This window comes from Mixophyes fleayi, chromosome 12 (assembly GCF_038048845.1).
Source record: "Mixophyes fleayi isolate aMixFle1 chromosome 12, aMixFle1.hap1, whole genome shotgun sequence".
Lineage (NCBI taxonomy): Eukaryota > Metazoa > Chordata > Amphibia > Anura > Limnodynastidae > Mixophyes > Mixophyes fleayi.
Genome location: NC_134413.1, coordinates 8962846 through 8982479, shown reverse-complemented (window position 1 = coordinate 8982479; position 19634 = coordinate 8962846). Strand labels below are relative to the sequence as shown.

At 39.9% G+C, this 19634-nt stretch overlaps 1 protein-coding gene across 9 annotated transcripts in view; it reads left to right on the top strand.

Annotated features, from left to right (window-relative positions):
- The window catches only part of BEGAIN (brain enriched guanylate kinase associated), a 363458-nt gene that overhangs the window by 325522 nt on the left and 18302 nt on the right, over positions 1-19634 (top strand). The window lies entirely within an intron of this gene.

Sequence of the window (19634 nt, the reverse complement as noted above, 5' to 3'; positions counted from 1 at the left end):
GTTATTGACATTAGAATACATTTAGAACTTTTTGTTTTTACATGACTTTCTTTACTTTGATCTATTGTATGATACTGTGCATGACGTAGCAGGGAAAGGACTTTCTCATCTTCTGAAACTATGCACCTACACTGCAAGGTTCAATACAGCTCATTGCCAGGTCTTTCCCAGCCTAGAGATAGGACATATATAGATATGTGATACGTTAATTGGCTTCTGACATCTACCAGTATGTTTTTTGGAGTGAGGAGAGGAAACTGGAGCTCTTGGAGAAATCCTTCATACACGGGGAGAACATACACACTCCACACAGATAGGGCCTTGGGTTGGAATTGAACCAATGACCCCAGTGCTGTGAGGCAGCAATGCCAACCACTGTGCTGCCCGCAAATATGAGATAGACAGATGGATAGATATAATATAGATAGATAAGATGGATAGATGAGATAGATGAAATAGCTATGTGGATAGCTATAAGAGAGATGTGATTGATAGCTAGACATGTAAGATAGATAGATCAATAGATATGAGAGATAAATAGATAGATATAAAATGAATAGATATGAGATAAGTAGATAGATGGACAGATGAGATAGATTTGATAGATATGAGATAGATAGATAGATAGATAGATGGGTAGCTATAAGAGATATGAGATTGATAGCTAGACATGTGAGATAGATAGATCAATAGATATGAGAGATAGATAAAAAATGGATACATATGAGACAAGTAGATAGATGGATAGATGAGATAGATAGATATGAGAGATAGATAGATATGAGATATATCAATAGATAAGAGATAGATAGATGCGATAGGTAGATGGATAGATATGAGATATAGAGATATATAGATAGATATGAGAAATGGATGGATAGGATATGAGGGACATGGGAGAGATATGATTATTTTTGGAATAGAGTTAGCCCTTAAATCTTTATTCATTTAAGTACTGAATTGTGTTTCTTCCTGCGCTCTCTGTACGGCACTGCGGACCCGTTGTGGCGCCCTATAAATAAAGGATAATAATAATAATATTACTGGTTTACAATCACCTTTCCCTAGCTCTACTTTGTACGGCAATTTAACGTTTGAGCTTTTGTTGCGACATCTTAAACAGATGCACAATTACAGATGACAAGTGCGTTATATGATGATGATAGTGTACAATGGCGCTGCTTGATGTACGGGCCTCACGCTTTTATTTGTTCCGTTTGTGAGGAATTGTATAACTGCAATTTGCAAAAAATTAATTCCTTTAAAGATTTTTGTGACGGGTTTACTTAGGGCAGCTTTGTACAGGAATTTAAATACGTGCACTTAAAAATATAAAAGCATTTCTGAAATGATGATGGAGGCGAAACGGCAGCGCTCCTGATCTGTTGCTGAAATAGTATGTATTTATAGCAGGGGATGAGTGGCTGGGTTACTGTCAGGGGATTTTCTCTGTAGCGCTTTGTGGCTGGCATTATAATAGTACTTGGCTTGATTTGATAAATGGCAGTAACAATGGCACAGTCACCAACAGTAACTAAAGATTTGCACCTCAAAAAAAAAAGATGACGTAAATTAACTGTTCCTCTGGACGTTTATAAGTGACAGCAATTATAACTGTGGAATAAACTAAATTCCTTGTACACAAGGGCGTTTTCCAGCTGTAGTCTTTAGGTTAAGGGAGGTTCAGAGTTACAATGCTTGTCCTGATCTGTAGATACAGGTTACGGATGTATTTATGGAAGTGGCAAATGTTTATTGCACAATCTTAAATATGATCTAATTTTGGTTAAATCATATCTCCAAATATTTGTTTCTTGGTGGGATGGAAGTGTGTTCACCCCGGAGAGTGCCTAGCAGTTTTGAAGTGTTAGACCTCCTCGTACCCCCCACCAAAAACCATTTGCTTTACCCGTTCACCGCTGCTCTGCCATGTACGGCAGCAGTGGGACAAAGTGCCCTCAAATTGGGACCGCCCTACCTAGATCGGGATAGATATATATATATATATATATATATAGATAGATAGATAGATAGAGATATAGATATATAAATATTTTTATACATTTGTGAACTCATCGTAAGCAGATTTTGGGGGAAGATTTGGGAGTAGACCACCTAAGAAGGAAAAGTAGAGGTGTTTCCCATAGCAACCAATCAGATTCTAGCTATCATTTGTTTAGTAAATTCTAGAACATGATAGCTAGAATCTGATTGGTTGCTATGGGCAACACCTTCAGCTTTTTTTGTGGGAGGTTTGATAAATCTACCCATTAGTTGTGAATTCTCGATGGAGTGAGGTGACAAGATGTTATCACACAGTGGACCTGATTTAGAAATGGTTATACAGAGCATATACTGCTGTCCTATGTCACACAGTGAGGGGTCCTACAAAGCAGACAAGAGATGGCATATTATTTTGGGGTCAGAATAGGGCCCAAGGGTCTCAGTGAATCATGGAGGTTGTATAATCATGTTGAATTCTGTAGCCAGAAAGGTGCTTATAGGAGTCAGTGAATGGATGTACTGTATATTAATTGTGGAGCTCCGCAATTCTCGCCCATATAGCTGTCCTAAAATGAAACGTTTGCGGGGAGTTGCAACCTCTGCTTTGCAGTACCTGGCTCTGCAGAGAAATGATCAATGCAGCTTATTTTGGCATCAGCTGTTCCCCATAATAGCTCAGTAAGTTGGTAAATGTGTGCCAGGTAATCTAAATGAGGCTTGCTGCAGAGCCAGCGATTCAGATTCACATTGTATGGCTTCTCCCCTGTGGCTTTGATGCCCGAGATCCTCCTGTCTCTCCACCGACACCCGGGGGGAGACTCGGTGCTGGAATCTTACAGCTTATTGTATTATACAAAGTGCAATTTCCAGGAGCATCGTTTTTCCTGCTAGTGTTTGCACACAACACGATAACACATCCCCGGTGCTTTCAGAGATGCACATACCCCCAGTAATTGCTTTGTGGCTGCGAATGCTGGAGGTTGCAGGATCCCGGGGCCTGGTGCTATCCATGCTGTGAGTATATAAAGTGATTGGATGCGGATTCACTGCTTTCCCAGATACTAGCGCATATATTTACTGAGCCCACTGGAGAGAGGAATAGACAACTCTCCTGAACTGGAGATTCAATCATGTTCCCAGCGTAGGCAGAACTTGTTCTGTGGCTTATGTACAAACATAGGCTGTATATTGTATATATGCATCACAGCACACTGTGTATAACACGGACGCTCCAATAGGAGGGGGATGAAAACTCGCCCAACCCCCTAATTTTTGGCTCTCATTTAGGTCTTAAAAAAATTCTTTATTGATTACAAAAAAAAAATCAGTCCTGCCTATATTTCAACCGTCCCCATTTTCCAATACATTCGTTTATCTATATATATTTACTGATGAGGTAATTATTTGTCCAGATTACAATTCAGTACCATTTATTTATTGCAATAATGTATCAGTGATGGCATAACTGTCTCTGCAGAGCCAATGAAATTTTATTATATAGTTATCTACAAACTACATGATCATATAAGGAACACAGAATGCTCTGTGAGCCTCATAACCGCTCAGAGGGGGGAGGCTGGAGCACCAAGAAGAGATATCACAAACCTACTAATAAGCCCCACTGAGGATTATACACAAAGAGATTTCTCGACTGTAAAACACACTATTATGAACATTCCGTTAACCTTACTGCTGGCGGTGCTGTTAGCAAACCATTAACCCTTTAATTCACTTCTCATTACTAACTTGGGGAATGAGAAAATGGACATTGTTTGGATGGATTTGGGAATATTGTCAGGTTCGATATTATGGTGGCGGTGCTTTCCCTTTAAAATGCACCTAGAGTGTACATTGAGGTGCTGCATTGAAAGTAATTTTCAAAGTGTTGTAGTGGCTACATAGGCTGCACAGACTTATGCTAAATCTGCAATGCCTTCACCCTGTATTATTACATTATAATAGTCTGTCCAGAGCTTAGTACAAGGCCAGAATAAGATTTGTGGGAGCATCAGGGAAAGCTCAGGAGCTCAGCCACCCACTCATTAAGCAGTAGAAGAATAGCACCGCCCACGAGCAGCATTAATTCCCCCATCCAGCACACATAGGTCTGGTGAACACTATAATAATTGCCAGCTGTTAATGCTGTCTGGCCAGAGAAAGACAAACCTTGGACTATCGAAATATGGGATCCCATCAATCAATCAACCAACGCTCCAGCAAACCAAGCCCTCAATGCAGCTATTACAGCCAGCCAAAATCACTGGCATAATAGAATTCCTAGTTGTCTCAAATAAGTATAAAGGAAACATAGAAGAATCCTTCACTCCTTCTACCAGCTCCTCTGCCTTTCTCTCTGTGTATTCACACATACTTCCTAAGAGAGAACCAGCCTCCCAGCCAAAATCATGAAGGTGTTGGCTGTCTGCCATGATGAAATTGTGTAGCTCCTGCGTCTGTCAAACCAGCACCCGTAGCTTTGGGTCAAGAAGTGTGGAAAAAAAAATCATTTATTGAACTTCACTTACATAATTTTTTACTTTTTCAATCATACATGCAATACCTTATTAAATACTGCAACTTTTTCTCACTAGATGGGTTATCTGTAATGTCCGACTAAGTACGCCATAGTTACTTATATTCTGCACATAAAATATACGTGTAAACGAGAACAGCTGCTACTTTCTATTCTATGCAGAATGCAGATGGCTTTCATGGAGCAATGTGAAGCTGATTATTTGTTAGAAGTTCTACAGAGAACAACCCCCTTTTATGGAGTCTGGGAACAGCTTTATGCAAATCATCCTTCATAAGAAGGTTGGCGGAGTAAGACATGAATATACAAGAAGCAGATAGAGATGTGAAGGAAAAATAACGCCCCGTAGAACTTAATTGGATGATAAGCCTCCTCTCTGTATAAGGACGGCACAGCTGTGCAGAGACGAATGCTGTCACAACAAAGACTGAGCAAATCACCACCGCGCTATAGAAGTGTGATAATTCCACGGAATGTTGGGTTCCTGGCGGAAGCTGACTGAATAAGACTCGGTCTATCTCCAGTTCTGCAGGACCGCAATGGGACAATGCATCTGAACAGACATTCATGATTTCTATATTTCTACATTTCTGATCTGAGACTGAGCAAAACGAACATAGGGAAATACAAGAGAAAAGTTACTTTTAGTACTTTTTGTGCCTCATTTATTACCAATGTTAATGGTTACCCTTGATTTGACTGAGTTGTCACACATAGTGGGGACAACCGTTGTTTGAGAATCATTACCTTTCATTTATATAGCGCCACTGATTCCGCAGCGCTGTACAGAGAGCTCACTCACATCAGTCCCTGCCCCATTGGAGCTTACAATCTAAATTCCCTAATATACACATACACACAGACACACACACACTTGTGTGGGCTATATGGAGAATTGTATGTGCTAGCCATTGGGCTGTTTACAATAGTCCATTAGGCCTGCCACACCATGTATATTAAATATGTATATACCTAGAAAAAGTATCTTATTTTTCCTATTGTGCAAATGATATATTCATTTTTATTCAGCAACAAGTCAATCCTTTATTATCATACCGCCAATGTTGTAGTGGTTTAGATTAGTTTAAGGCCATGAGAGCGCAGGATAACATTTATATCCCTGTTATTTGTTATGTTATATTTGGCCATTATGAGGGATGTGCTCAGTATTGCACCTTAGTCTTAGATGCCTACGTACATGTTCTCACCCAGTGTCTATCTAGTAGTGTGCCCAATGTTCTTGCCCTGTTCAACCACATTTACAATCTGCCCTACTATTTAATTTAAAAAGCAAGAACTAGGACTGCTGTCTACAGGATTGTTATTGCTCGTGAAAAAAACCAAGTGAGATGATGAAGGTAAATAGCTGGACTATTTAGAGGTCATTAAATTCATCTTCATAGCTGAAGCTTTTCTAGCTTGAAGTGGGGCATGATATTATGACATTATGCAGATTAGAAGTGGAAAAATTCATTACTGAATGGAATTTCGGAGTCACAAGTTGTGTCCTTGATATTCAATTAAAAGCCATTAGCGTTTTTTATTAATGCAGTGAGACCATAACCTTAAACCGACTTTGTAACCTACGTATCTCAGCAGAGGGTGAGGTCAGACACACAGCAGACACTTTATCTCTTAAATGAATTAATATAAATGTAGAAAATAAAATGATGGTTATTCACAGTACATGTAGAGTACAGTTGATGTAGCAATACCCTGGTTATTTTCATCCTATTCAGCAATCCTGAACTTTATCCTACTTTCCATTCCCTTAAAGTATAACGATCACCTGCACACAGTAGAAACATTTTGGGCCTAATTCAGAGTGTAACTTGTGATGGACAAGTTGTATGCAAGTATTCAGAGTTGAAGACATCTGAATGAGTAGCAGATATGGCCTTTTGACAAAACACAACCAGGGCCGGATTAACCCGAGTGCTAACTGAGCTACAGCCCAGGGTCCTCGGGCATCCAAGGGGCCCTTGAATCCCGCGAAAGCCGTCATTTGGCCCCGCAAGTGTGTCATTTTGCCATGGAGGGAAGGGGCCAAAATGACAGGATTCGGGACAGCTCGCGTCATGGAGGTCCCCATCTCTAGGAAGTGGGCAGGACGCTGGGGAATTGCCTACTAGGGAGACCTACCCAGAATTCAAGAGTCTTGCGGAAATTCCGGGAGAGTTGGCAAGTATGTGTGGGCGGGAATGTACTGCGATACGGTGAATTATATAATTTAGCCCCACTCAACTCAGTAAACACGAACAAAGAAACGTATCAAATGTAGGCAAGTACGAGACGCTGTTTGTTTGTCTTTGGAACTATAGGGGTATTTTTATAAATGCATTCATCTTTTCCGAGTTATACATGTGCAGATGCAAAATGATTTGTTGGTGACCCTAACTAGACCCGTAAAGCAGGATATACACGTTCACATCGCACAAAGGAGGATTATCTGAAAACAGTGACACGGATTATGAAGGTGAATCCAATTGAGAAACCAGGACAAAAATAGAGAAGGGGCAATTAATCTGTAGTACTCTTTATTACCAATGTGTAGGAATTGAATTGTGTTCTCTTTTGTTGCGGTTGTTGAGGGGTTTCCCGTACAGGGGAGATACAACTAATACTGATGGTGTATTGTTAGACGCAGCAGAAAGTCCCTATTTATAGTATACTAAGTCTAAATCTCCCAGGAAGAGCAGAGTCTGTAAGAATCCACCATGGAAACTGACAAGCAAAGAAACGCAGACACCTTTCATTAAATTGGATGAGTCACCTTCTCTCAATGGACGGAGAAATTTGGGTGCTCAGCCAAAATGTATGAGAAAGTCTTGTTAATTCAGTAGAATCAATGATGTCATTCGCTCCTAGTAAACCGATCGGCTATTAGTTATGTATTATTGGTTCAGCACAAACTGCTTATGTTTTGAAATTGAGAAATTTTAGCCCATAACCAAACCAGACCTCTAAATCATGCGGTTTCACCCCTAATCGTGAAGCCCCATCCCATGTTGACGGTGAAGATTAGGGTGCCCTACCCAAATGTTTTATTGACAAATTTATAGACATTTACTGATGGGCATAATTCGTTACTGACGCACTGATACATTGTATCAACCTTTCTCCAAAAGGATACCTCTGAACATTCTAATTTTTGGGATGGGAGTGTGGCCACCTCGTAGTTGCAGTTGGGAATTCTACCAAAAGAGAAGGAAGATAGCTTTTATTTCTTATTGACAGTTTAAAATGTTGCTAGGTATTTACTGATAGTCAGTATATATACCGACCGTTGCTATTATGCCCAGCTGGTGCCTGTTGGCGGGCAATGCCACCTTGTCTCAATGACTAGAACATAAAGCCACAATATTTTACAGGATTTAAATGCTTGTTCTCTTTTTTTTTTTTTTTTTTTTTTTTTTTTAAGTATTCATTTATTGTTAATGTGTAGACACGTAGTTATTCAATGAATTCACTGCAATGCAAAACCCAGCAAACCTCAATTAGATTGGAGCGTGGGCGTGAGTGTATTCCAGCGCACAGCCTCTGATACCGTGTGAATTGAAACTGCCACATATTTACAATCTTTTTCATAAAAGTGCTTTGGAATTTCTAAAACGATTTTGTTACAGAAGGAGAAGCCGGGTGAGGTGGGGAGGGGGGGCCTCATCTGTGTGATATTAATGTGGCCCGAAGCGTAGTTCCGCTACAACTGTCAGCCAGATGATAAATTGTTCTAAATAGAGCAAATCTAATAAACAGTCCGCTCCTAGCGTCTGTCAGTCAGGCTTTTACTCTTCTATTTCCGATACATGAGGTTTATAACTAGTCCTGACTAGTGGTTGTGTATATGTGTGTGTATGTATATATATGTGTGTGTGTGTGTATATATCTATAGCTACATATATATCTATATGGTAAGCAACACAATAGACCCTCTAGCACATTACCTTTATCGCCATAATAATTTTAAAACTATGGGGCATATTTAATAAAGCACGATAGTGCTTTTAACGGGTCATTAAGGTCCCACAGTGTCCTCCGCAAATTTATTAAGGGGGCATCGCAGCAGATATCATGGATATCTGCTGCTTTGCACTCCTCTTCATTTTTGGGAGCAGTCACCATTCAACAGAATGGTGACTGCTCCTGGCCGCAATCTAACAAGTCCCGAAAAAACATTTTTCGGGAACTTGTCATGTTAATGTACGCAGCTGGCGTACATCGGAATTGAAGAAATCTAATGCTGTCAGCTCTGCTCCGGAGAGCAGAGCTGGACAGCGCATGTGTGGAGGGATCACATGATCCCTCCCTGTCACTCACAGCTCTCTCTCTGCAACTATCGTTGCAGAGACAGAGAGGGGATCTGTGTGCGCATGTCCAGTTCTTGGAACTGGACATGCGCACTTGAAGAGTGAAGAGAAGACCCGAAGACAGCGCTTCCGAAGAGGGGGGTAAGTATGATTTTTTTTTATCACTGAAACAGCAGTTTTTCGGAACTGCTGCTTCTGTGCAGGGCTGTACATAAATGTGAGAAGTAGTTCAATCCTTATCATTGCGATAAGGATTGAAAACTACTTTTCACTTTATGTGAATATTGATAAATGTGCCCCTATACATTTAATCAAAGAGAGTCTTGCGTTAAGTGGGCAAGGACTGCTGTGAGTTCTCTGTACCACGCTGCGGATTTAGCGGCGCTATATAAATAGCTGATGATGATCTGCTCCCAAAGCCCCTTTCTTCACTCTTATACATTTGTGATAATACCTTTCATAATATAACATTGTGGGGACGGATTGCAGACACAACCTCCTAAGCTAGTTTCAGCACGCACAAAGAGACCATAAAATGTGTCTAGAATGTGCGTCCCCTAATGATGGGACAGACGATTCGCTGTATTAAGGCAAACTGTCCAACGTTGAAAGAGAGCAATTTAATCTTCAGGCACACGGACCGTTAAACAGAAATATTCTCCCATTGGATATTGGTGCTGTAAGACATAACTAATACTAAAACCTTGAATCATTGATGTGACGCCTGAATTATTTAGCTGAGATACTGCCTCATTTTATCCTGAAATATATCACATCTTACAAAAAGGAGGAAGTCAATTTAAACTAATATTTAAGGTTTGAAATAGTAATTATGCTGCGCTTAATAAATAAAATGATCCCTGCTAGGTAATTATAAGTGTTACTGTGATTCTAATGCTGGGAAATGTCACACAGCTGCCGGACAGTGAAATAAATGGTTCTGTTTTTCCCTTAAATTAACCTCCGCTTAATTATGTAAATTACATTGTAACATATTATACCAGCCAGTGTTTTATTGTTTTCTCCTTTTTTATCTCAGTAAGTTGGGGGGTTGGCTCGTTTTTTGCTATTTTTGGGGGGTTACCAACAAAGCCTTTCACATTAGTTATTTAAGTTTAAAGAGCAAGTTAAGCCACTATTTGAGATTTAAATATTACTAAAGGCTGTATATTACTGAACTTCATAGTATACATGAAATAAGTGTTTATAGCACGCTCTCTTTCAGCGGGTTGTAATGTTAGGAGTGAAGAGCTTCTATAACACAGCAGACACAGAATGACTGACAGCTTGGCAGACTTGCTGTGCAGAAATGTCCTATGGAACTTCATGGGTCATATCTGTAAAAAAGGCAATTTCAGGGTTCAGTGGCCCTTTAAACCGGTTTGTACATTACACAATACCTTTATAATAAGAATATCTGGCATTAATGCAAGTTTGGTTTATAGAGGAGCTATCACCTGATACTAAAATACCATAATTACTTACTGGACAGTGCTCCATCTCCATAACTGTTCTGTGCATTCACCTGCAGGTAACCGGTAGACTGAGAGCATTTTTATACTCCCGAGATGGCACCGTAAGGGATATGTGAGATACCCGCACACTACCAGGGCCATTGAAGAGTTTAAAAAGTAATTAATGGAGGGGCGGGGCTTAGGGAGACTGTTTGGTAGTAAAGGCTGCAACTCAGGGACTGAAATGCATGTGGGTGGATGTACTGTGTTGGAGGGCATGGTATAGCTGCTTGCGGCACAATATATGTTTTTGTTACCTTCTGTCTTTATTGTTATTTCTCTATGTGGCTTTTTATTGTAAATTAAAGCCTGTGTATTATAAAGAATAATGTGCCCTATGTTAGTTACTATGGATATTAGAAGTCGGGTTCCATGCCCTGTATAAAAGCACTCAGGGTCATGAAACTCTGTGACCTCTAATACTCTTATAATCTACAGAAGGGGGTACATTATTCTATATATAATATACATCTGAATGCAGCAAGTGTCCCAGCAGGTCCTGTGGTTGTACATTGGTAGCTGTGCCCACTGGTCACGTGGCAGTGCCATGACACCGCCTTACTGATCAGTGAGGAAATAGTGTAGCCCCATATTGCTGCACACAGCGATTATCACATGTGACATCCGCTGCGCTGTTTACTTATATGAGACACTGAAATAGATTCTCTTCGCCAAACTGTCTTAAAAAAAACCTGTATAATTTTTCAATATCTGTCATTGGGAAATCTATAGTTTTTAATTAAGTAATGATTCAGGGTAATGTTCCTTTGATGGTATTAGAAAATCTGCTTCTTACTGGTCCACCATCACCGACTCCAGCATTCTTACCCCTGCTACTTACTGATCCTCCATCACCGACTCCAGCATTCTTACCCCTGCTCATTACTGATCCTCCATCACCGACTCCAGCATTCTTACCCCTGCTCCTTACTGATCCTCCATCACCTCCTCCAGCATTCTTATCCCTGCTTCTTATTGGTCCTCCATCACCGACCCCAGCATTCTTACCCCTGCTCCTTACTGATCCTCCATCACCGACTCCAGCATTCTTACCCCTGCTCCTTACTGATCCATCATCACCGACTCCAGCACCCTTACCCCTGCTGCTCACTGATCCTTCATCACCGACTCCAGCAATCTTACCCCTGCTACTTACTGATCCTCCATCACCGCCTCCAGCATTCTTACCCCTGCTTCTTATTGGTCCTCCATCACAGACTCCAGCACCCTTACCCCTGCTCCTCACTGATCCTCCATCACCGACTCCAGCATTCTTACCCCTACTCCTTACTGATCCTCCATCACTGACTCCAGCATTCTTACCCCTACTCCTTACTGGTTCTCTGTAGCCTATTGGTTAAGTAGGAACTTGCTTAATTGGCTGCATGCTCATGAATATTGGTTACAAGATGGCTGCTTCCACTGTGTATTGGCAATGTGTACATGTTAAGAGGTTGACATTGATAAATTGTTAAAGTGGGACAGATTTAATGGAGTAAACACTTGTATATGGCCTTTATTTGTAACAAGCCCAAACCAGTCTGGAAGCAGCAAAAATATAAATCCAATTATCTTCTAAATTCTGTTCTCCCGGAGAATGCTGCGCTCGTCTGACAGCCGAGAATTAAAACATTCTAGTTTTAGGTATGTGGTTAATTAGATGTAATAAAAATTTACAGGTACATTTAGAAAAATAGATCCATAATATACACATTTATATCTACGGAGGGATTATGAATGTGCTTTGCAGGGAACCGATGAGAATAATTCAATGATTAACAAAAAATATAAAATAGTTGTTTCTTGTTCCGCTCCGAGCACAAGTGTGAATTAATAAACAGATTCCAGGAGAGAAGCTAATTTTAGCCATCAAGACTGACATGAGCTTTTGGCAGAAGAAAAGCATTCGACTTCACGGGAGGAATACAAAACAAATATTTAAATGACACGTTTATGTATTTGGTTAGTAAACAGTGAAGAGTGATGGTACATAGTGTGCAGGCTGCACAACTGTCGGCGTTATCGGGCGTCCGCGGATAATGTCCTGAATTCTGGAGGCAAATTTATAGGGAAAATAAGTCACATTAGAAAAGCAACATACTGTTTTTTTTGTGTTTTCCCTTAAAAAAAAAAAAAAAAAAAGAAGCTATACACTCTTTTAACATTTGCATTTTTTAGTGTAGTTTGCATATACAGAACATTAACAAATGTCTGGTCAGACATCAGATTGAAGGACAGCCCCGGCCCCGATACAGGCTAGACTCCAAGTCCGCATTGCATGCCACGCCCCTGCCGCACCTGTATACAGTGACAGATGGAGTAGCTTGTAATTCATCATCATCAACATTTATTTATATAGCGCCAGCAAATGCCGTAGCACTTTACAATGGGGAACAAACAGTAATAAAACAATACTGGGTAATACATACAGACAGAGAGGTAAGAGAACCCTGCTCGCAAGCTTACAATCTATAGGACAATGGGAGTTTGAAACACAAGGGCATGTGCTACATCATATTGCACACTGGACCAGCTAGAATGCAAAGGTAAAAGTATTGAGTGGGCTGTGTGTGTATAGCAATGTTGGTCAGAGGGTTGGTGTCTTGTGTTATCTGTGTAGATGATGGTAATAGGGGAGATTAAGATGGTGGTTGAGGAATATCATAAGCTTGTCTGAAGAGGTGTGTTTTCAGAGAACGCTTGAAGGTTTGAAGACTAGAGGAAAGTCTTACTGTGCGAGGGAGGGAATTCCACAAAGTGGGTGCAGCCCGATAAAAGTCCTGTACCGGGAATGGGAGGATGTGATGAGAGTGGAAGAGAGACGCAGATCTTGTGCAGAACGGAGGTGTTGAGCTGGGAGATATTTTGAGACAAGTGAGGAAATGTATGTCGATGCAATTTTGTTGATGGCCTTGTATGTTAGTAGAAGAATTTTATATTGGATTCATTGAAATACAGGCAGCCAATGTAGAGACTGACAGAGTGGCTCAGCAGAGGAAGACCGATTTGCAAGGAAAATCAATCTAGCCGCTGCGTGCAAAATAGATTGTAGGGGTTCAAGTCTGACTTTGGGAAGACCAGTAAGGAGGGAATTGCAATAGTCGATGCGGGAGATGATGAGTGCATGAATTAAGGTTTTTTTGTGGTGTCTTGTGTGAGATATGTACGTATTCTGGCAATGTGCTTTAGATGTATGCAACATGATTTAGATATAGAGTTGATGTGGGGAATAAACAATAGTTGTGAGTCAAGGATCCCCGCACACTTCAAAACTGAGGACAGCCCTGACTACAAGGGAATAGAGAATGAATACAATAAGGCTCATACCATAGTCAAACGCTTAGAAACACACAGTAACCTGGCTACCAAATTTTTCTTATTACAAATACAGAAGTGAGGACGATGGGAGAGCTCAGTTTAATGCGTTTTTATATTTGAATGGATAGATGTGGACTGAAATCTCCAGCTCACAAGTAAATAGGTTGGAAACAACTTTGAAACATGCTTATTATACTACCAGGAGGCAATAGAATAGTTAGTAACAATAATGTGTCAATCATGTGTTTTATTAATTGAGGAATTTGAATTTGTAAACAAAATGATCTGTCAATCTTTGAAACCACCAATATTTCAAATGTCAGCTAAATCTGTAACTGCTAATTGGCCATGGACTATTAACTTAGCTGGTATAAAGGTTGAGTTGGGATTGTCTTGCAGCAATGCTCGTTAATAGTCCCACTTGTTCTTACAGTAGAGAGTTTTAAACACCTCAGGAGTAATCTGTCATCACTCGCTGGTAATTCTGAAACAATCACAAACCAAACTCCATTGCAAATTGCAGGATCAAGGCAGAGCACAGCAACCGCAAAGGGGAACTAATTATTATTATTATTATCTTTAATTTATAAGGCGCCACAAAGGGTCCGCAGCGCTGCACATGACATATACAGAAAACAGTGACCCATGACACAACATGATACATAAAGAACAAAAATATATAAATATATACACACACATACACAGGTAACATGGTAATGGAAATCAGATTATTTCTGATTTGATTACACTTTTCAAACTGTTTTTCTTTAAAAATCCTAAACTGCTTAAAAACTGTATTTTATTTAAGCAGTTTCCTGGGGCGCTAGTGTGGCTTCAGCTTCATATGTATTTCAACGAATCCAATATAAAATTCTTCTACTAACATACAAGGCCATCAACAAAATTGCACCGACATACATCTCCTCACTTGTCTCAAAATATCTCCCAACTCGACACCTCCATTCTGCACAAGATCTGAGTCTCTCTTCCACTCTCATCACATCCTCCCAATCACGGTTACAGGACTTTTTACAGGCTGCACCCACTTTGTGGAATTCCCTCCCTTGCACAGTAAGACTTTCCTCTAGTCTTCAAACCTTCAAGTGTTCTCTGAAAACCCACCTGTTCAGACAACCTTATAATATTCCTCAACCAGCATCTTAATCTCCCTAGGTTACCGTATTACCACCCTCTACACAGCTAACACAAAACAACCACCCTCTGACCAACATTGCTGTGAGACTGATCACACAGCCCACTCAATACATTTTACCTTTGCATTCTAGGTGGTCCAGTGTGCAATATGATGTAGCAGGTGCCCTTGTGTATCAAACTCCCATTGTCCTATAGATTGTAAGCTTGCGAGCAGGGCCCTCTTACCTCTCTATCTGTATGTATTGTCCAGTATTGTTTTATTACTGTTTGTTCCCAAATGTAAAGCACTACGGAATTTGCTGGCGCTATAAAAATAAATGATGATGATGATATGTAGACGCCTGTGCTAACTTTTCTTTTAAGAGGTTAAGGGGTCAATTCGCATTGGAGGTACATCTCTTTTCTTGCATAAGATATGCATTTCTGTACTGTGCTTCTCCTTCCTTTCCCTACACAATCGTGGGGCACACTGACGTACACATTGTGCTAATGCTACTGTTTTTCAGAAGCGGCATGTGCACGTGTATATACGTTTGTTTGTTTTTTTGGGGGGTTTATAACATACAGATTTTCCTAAGTACATTCTGGCCCTATCTACGTCCAAATTTAAATTACCCTTTAAACATTTATTTGTCTCTAGCAGAAGTTTATCACAGTGTTAACACTTAAGAATTTTATCCAGATATAAAGTTCTAGTTTGAAAGTATTTATACTAAATATTTAGGTAGAAGACATTAACAGATACTTTGTATGGCTCTTAATTATGTATCCAGCAGTCAGGAATCATATAATGCAGCTGTAACATTACTAATTTATTATATTTTACAATGTGCAGAACAACTGTCTAACTAAACACAATAAAACCACTTTGTGAAATGCGTATAATTTGCAGGTAGTTATTTCCCAATAGGGGAATTAGCGGAGACTTCTGTAATAAGTGCAAATTAGATTTCTCACTATTCAACACAAAGTGAGAAATTCATCCTATTATTTCATTTTAAGTAATTAGATTAACAGCTGTTCTAAGATTATGGAGATTCAGATCAATTGTAGAAACATACTGAACAGAAGTTACTGCATTCAAACAGTAAGGTAGGTATACACTTTGTAGGATATGATTAAAGGAATTGTGCAAAAATGTATAAATATAAAACTACTAGAAAACACCTTTTTCTATATATTTCCACAGAATAATAATATAGTGGAAGTAAGACCAGGGCTGTTTCCTGTCATTGCACAATATCCAGTCTTCAACGCGTTTCCCCAAATCTCAGATACAGCTGTAATAGATAGGAGCTAGCAAACTGCGTTAAGAAAAATAATTGTTGAGGATTGGTACTTATGTTAGAGGAGGGACTATGCAAATTAGCAAGTGTGGTTTATCAGATAACGAGGATTCAGACACCTATCCAGTGAGTTCAAGATTTCATAAATTCCAATTGTGTTTATCCAGAGACAAAACAATCCCCCAGGGTGACTGTTTAGGCTCACAGCGGGAGGGTGGGTTCCTGACCTCAAGGAAATGCTACAGTTTAACCACCCTTACAGTTAAGAACCCTTTCCCATGCTGATGGTGAAATTGTCCTTTCTACCAGTCGCAACTAATGACCCCCTTGAGCTCTGTATGTTTTCTTTGTGCAAAACATTTTAGACAACTCTTTATATTGCTATTATTAATATAAATATTTATTCAAGCTTAATATGACTACTGAGAATAAGAGGCCCATCAGTTGTGAGTGAAACAATGTTTTACCATGGGTACAGGAAGGATTCTTTACTGTAAATGTGGTTTAAGCTGTGGAATTCCTTACAACATGAGGCAAGGATGGCAAATATGCTTATATATCTATCAATTGCTATATACACATTGATGGCCATAGCAACATTAATAATGCAGATGTGAACCTGTTTAGAGTTTGTTTATTTGGAATCTGATAGGTATTGCTTTACCTCCATGAAAGCATGCTGACACTGTGTCCATAATATCTTTCTGAATAGCATCACTCGATATTGGTGGCAAGCAGATGTAGAACCAATCTTGTGACTTGGTTATGCGTCAGTCCATAAAGCTAAAAAGCAGTGGTCTATCAATTACTGAACTTAGCTCCTTTAGCACACATGGGTGGGGTGCTTAATACAACTTAATCTTGTTTAAGTGTAACTGTCCCTCCACCTGTGTTAGACAAGTAACATTTAATGGTGTCTATAGGCTGTTGCTACACAACCTATTTAGTGGCAAAAATCCCATATGCAGTGCCTGGCCATGCTTCAGTCTCTGACTGTCTTCTGCAGCTGATTGCAGAATGAAGAGGGGTGATATAGTCACCAGTGCTTCCTCCGGCAGTCTATGCACTAATGACACAATGACATTAATAGAGTAACGACGGAAGAGGGAGGATAATTCCTTTCCGGCTTCTCCTCTATTACTGCTGCCTGTCCGCACTATCGGAGTCTGGTTAGACAGGGTAGCGGCACGGGAGAAGTCTTGTACTCAGGAGAGTGATTATCAAAGAGGAGGTGAGGCACAGGCCAGCGTTAGATCTAGGAGGGCATGTCTGGTGGCGTCATTCTCCAAAAAGAGAAGGTATTGTAAGGACTAAATAATGGAAAAACAATTTAGAGGCACAGTTGCACAAATCTCGTCTATATGCCAACCATTGTGCATCTTTTATATCTGTGCTGAAATAACAGAAGGGACGCCCTGTACAGTTCTCCCTTCCATCTCGGAGACCCCACTTCTCCGCACATTGTACTTCTATTCTGTGATCACCTTGACGGTCCCACATCATTCAGATTCCAATCATTGTTTCCTTCCTCGTGTCACCCTGATCCCTTCTCACACCCACCGCTTTTTTCATTCGTCATTGTTTCCCCCGGAATTTCTTTGTTGTCCATGTAATGTCATGTAATTCCACTTGCATCTAAAGCTTGTTATATAGTTCGCTGCGAGTCATAACTCTATTATGAGTCATTTTTGGCTGAAATATGTTAAGTGCAAAGGACGTTTTATGTGCATGGAGGAAAAGCTTATGTCAGATCTGATAATGTCTGAAACTTTATTTTTCTAATTCTACTAACAAAAGCCAACTTGCTTTTTATGTTTAGAGGTCCTTAGTATAATGAGTCTGGGCATGTTCTTCTCAAGGAGATCTGTGAGCTGTTCTCCCATTGATTTAGCGCGCCATACTGTCAGCCAATAAGCTCTACGCCTAGTATTAAAAAGCTGTAGCCAGAATGTTTTTGCTAAATATATAATTAGGAAGGGGTGTAACAATCCACCACATACCTGGCAACATTCCTAATAGGAAAATCCAGATCCATTAGCATCCCCCCCCCCCCCCCCCCGATCTGCACCTGATTTGCCCATCCCCCGTCAACACAATTTTCTAGTATTCCCAACGCTCAAGTGGGGTTCGGAATATGGGAACTGTTGGCTGGTGTGCATACTGTTTACGGAAAATTGTGTGTCTGTACCGAGAAACGCAGAGATGTGTAATTCTTGCATACTTTGCCCTTTAATTATCTATATTAATATAGTACAATGAAAAAGTCTTTAATCAGCAGATTAGATCATGGCTGTGTTTTTGAATCATGTTCCTAAACCATACCGTATTAATGACCAGTTATAAAACCCAGCAGATAAAGAAAGACCTGAGTGGGTTATAAACACTGTTATTATTTTGCTGTATCAGATCTGTGATTACTAGAAGAGGTATAATGATTAATGATACACAGAGTTTTCTCAGAGTCGGAGAGATCGGCTTGAACTGAGTCAGCAGCTAAAAAGTCAGAATTCCCTTTATCTTTCTGCACCACACTTTTACATTTTCAACTATAGAATACTTTACATATACGGGTTTTATTCCTTTACATGGATTAACCCATAGTAATGTTTATACCAGACGAAAAAGTCAATGTTGTTATTTGTTATAGTACATTTGGGCTTTGTTTAAAAAGATGTATTAGGGTATGTCCACATAGTTTTCACTCAAAAAGGCATATTGTCATTATCTGCATATTTGCAAGCCTTGGATGGAATCTTTTTTTGTTTTAATACAATGGCAAACTTTTACGCTGCTTTTCAGTTTTATTTTTAGGTCCAGGTCTCCTAACTTCCTGCTTCACTTTAGTATCTGTTCAGAAACGTTTATAGAGGGTTAATACAGAGATCTTTCATGGGAACTTTTTACCCCAAGGACTGTACACAGGACACGCGGTCACCCCCTAAGGTTAGAGGAGAGGAAATTTCACAACCAGCAAAGGAAGGGGTTCTTTACAGTAAGGGCAGTAAAGATATGGAATTCACTGCCAGGGAAGGTTGTAATGGCAGATTCAATAGATATGTTTAAGAAAGGGTTAGACAGATTTTTTGCGGAAAAGTGTATCCAGGGATACGACCGTTAATTAAAATGAAGAATAGTAGTGGATATAATATATGGTAAAAATAGGACTGCGATATTGGGTCTGTGGGATTTTCACATTTGAAACAGATTGGCGGTTGCTTAATCTGGATCAATTTCAAATATAAGTGAGGGATCTCAGGAGATCCAAAATAGGTTGAACTTGATGGACCGGTGTCTTTTTTTCAACCTCATCAACTATGTTACATCTCACAGTGGAATCCCCCAGAAGTTCCTTCTTTTTTTGTGAATTTATTATTTCCGTCAGTGTGCATTGTGTTATGTCTTGCAATTTCCAATGTAGTCGGTGTTTGTGTTGTGCATTTCTGCCCTGCAAGTATGAGTTAGTACACGGGGACAGTTTAATTACAGATGGCACATGCACCCAACAGGTGTTCCGCGG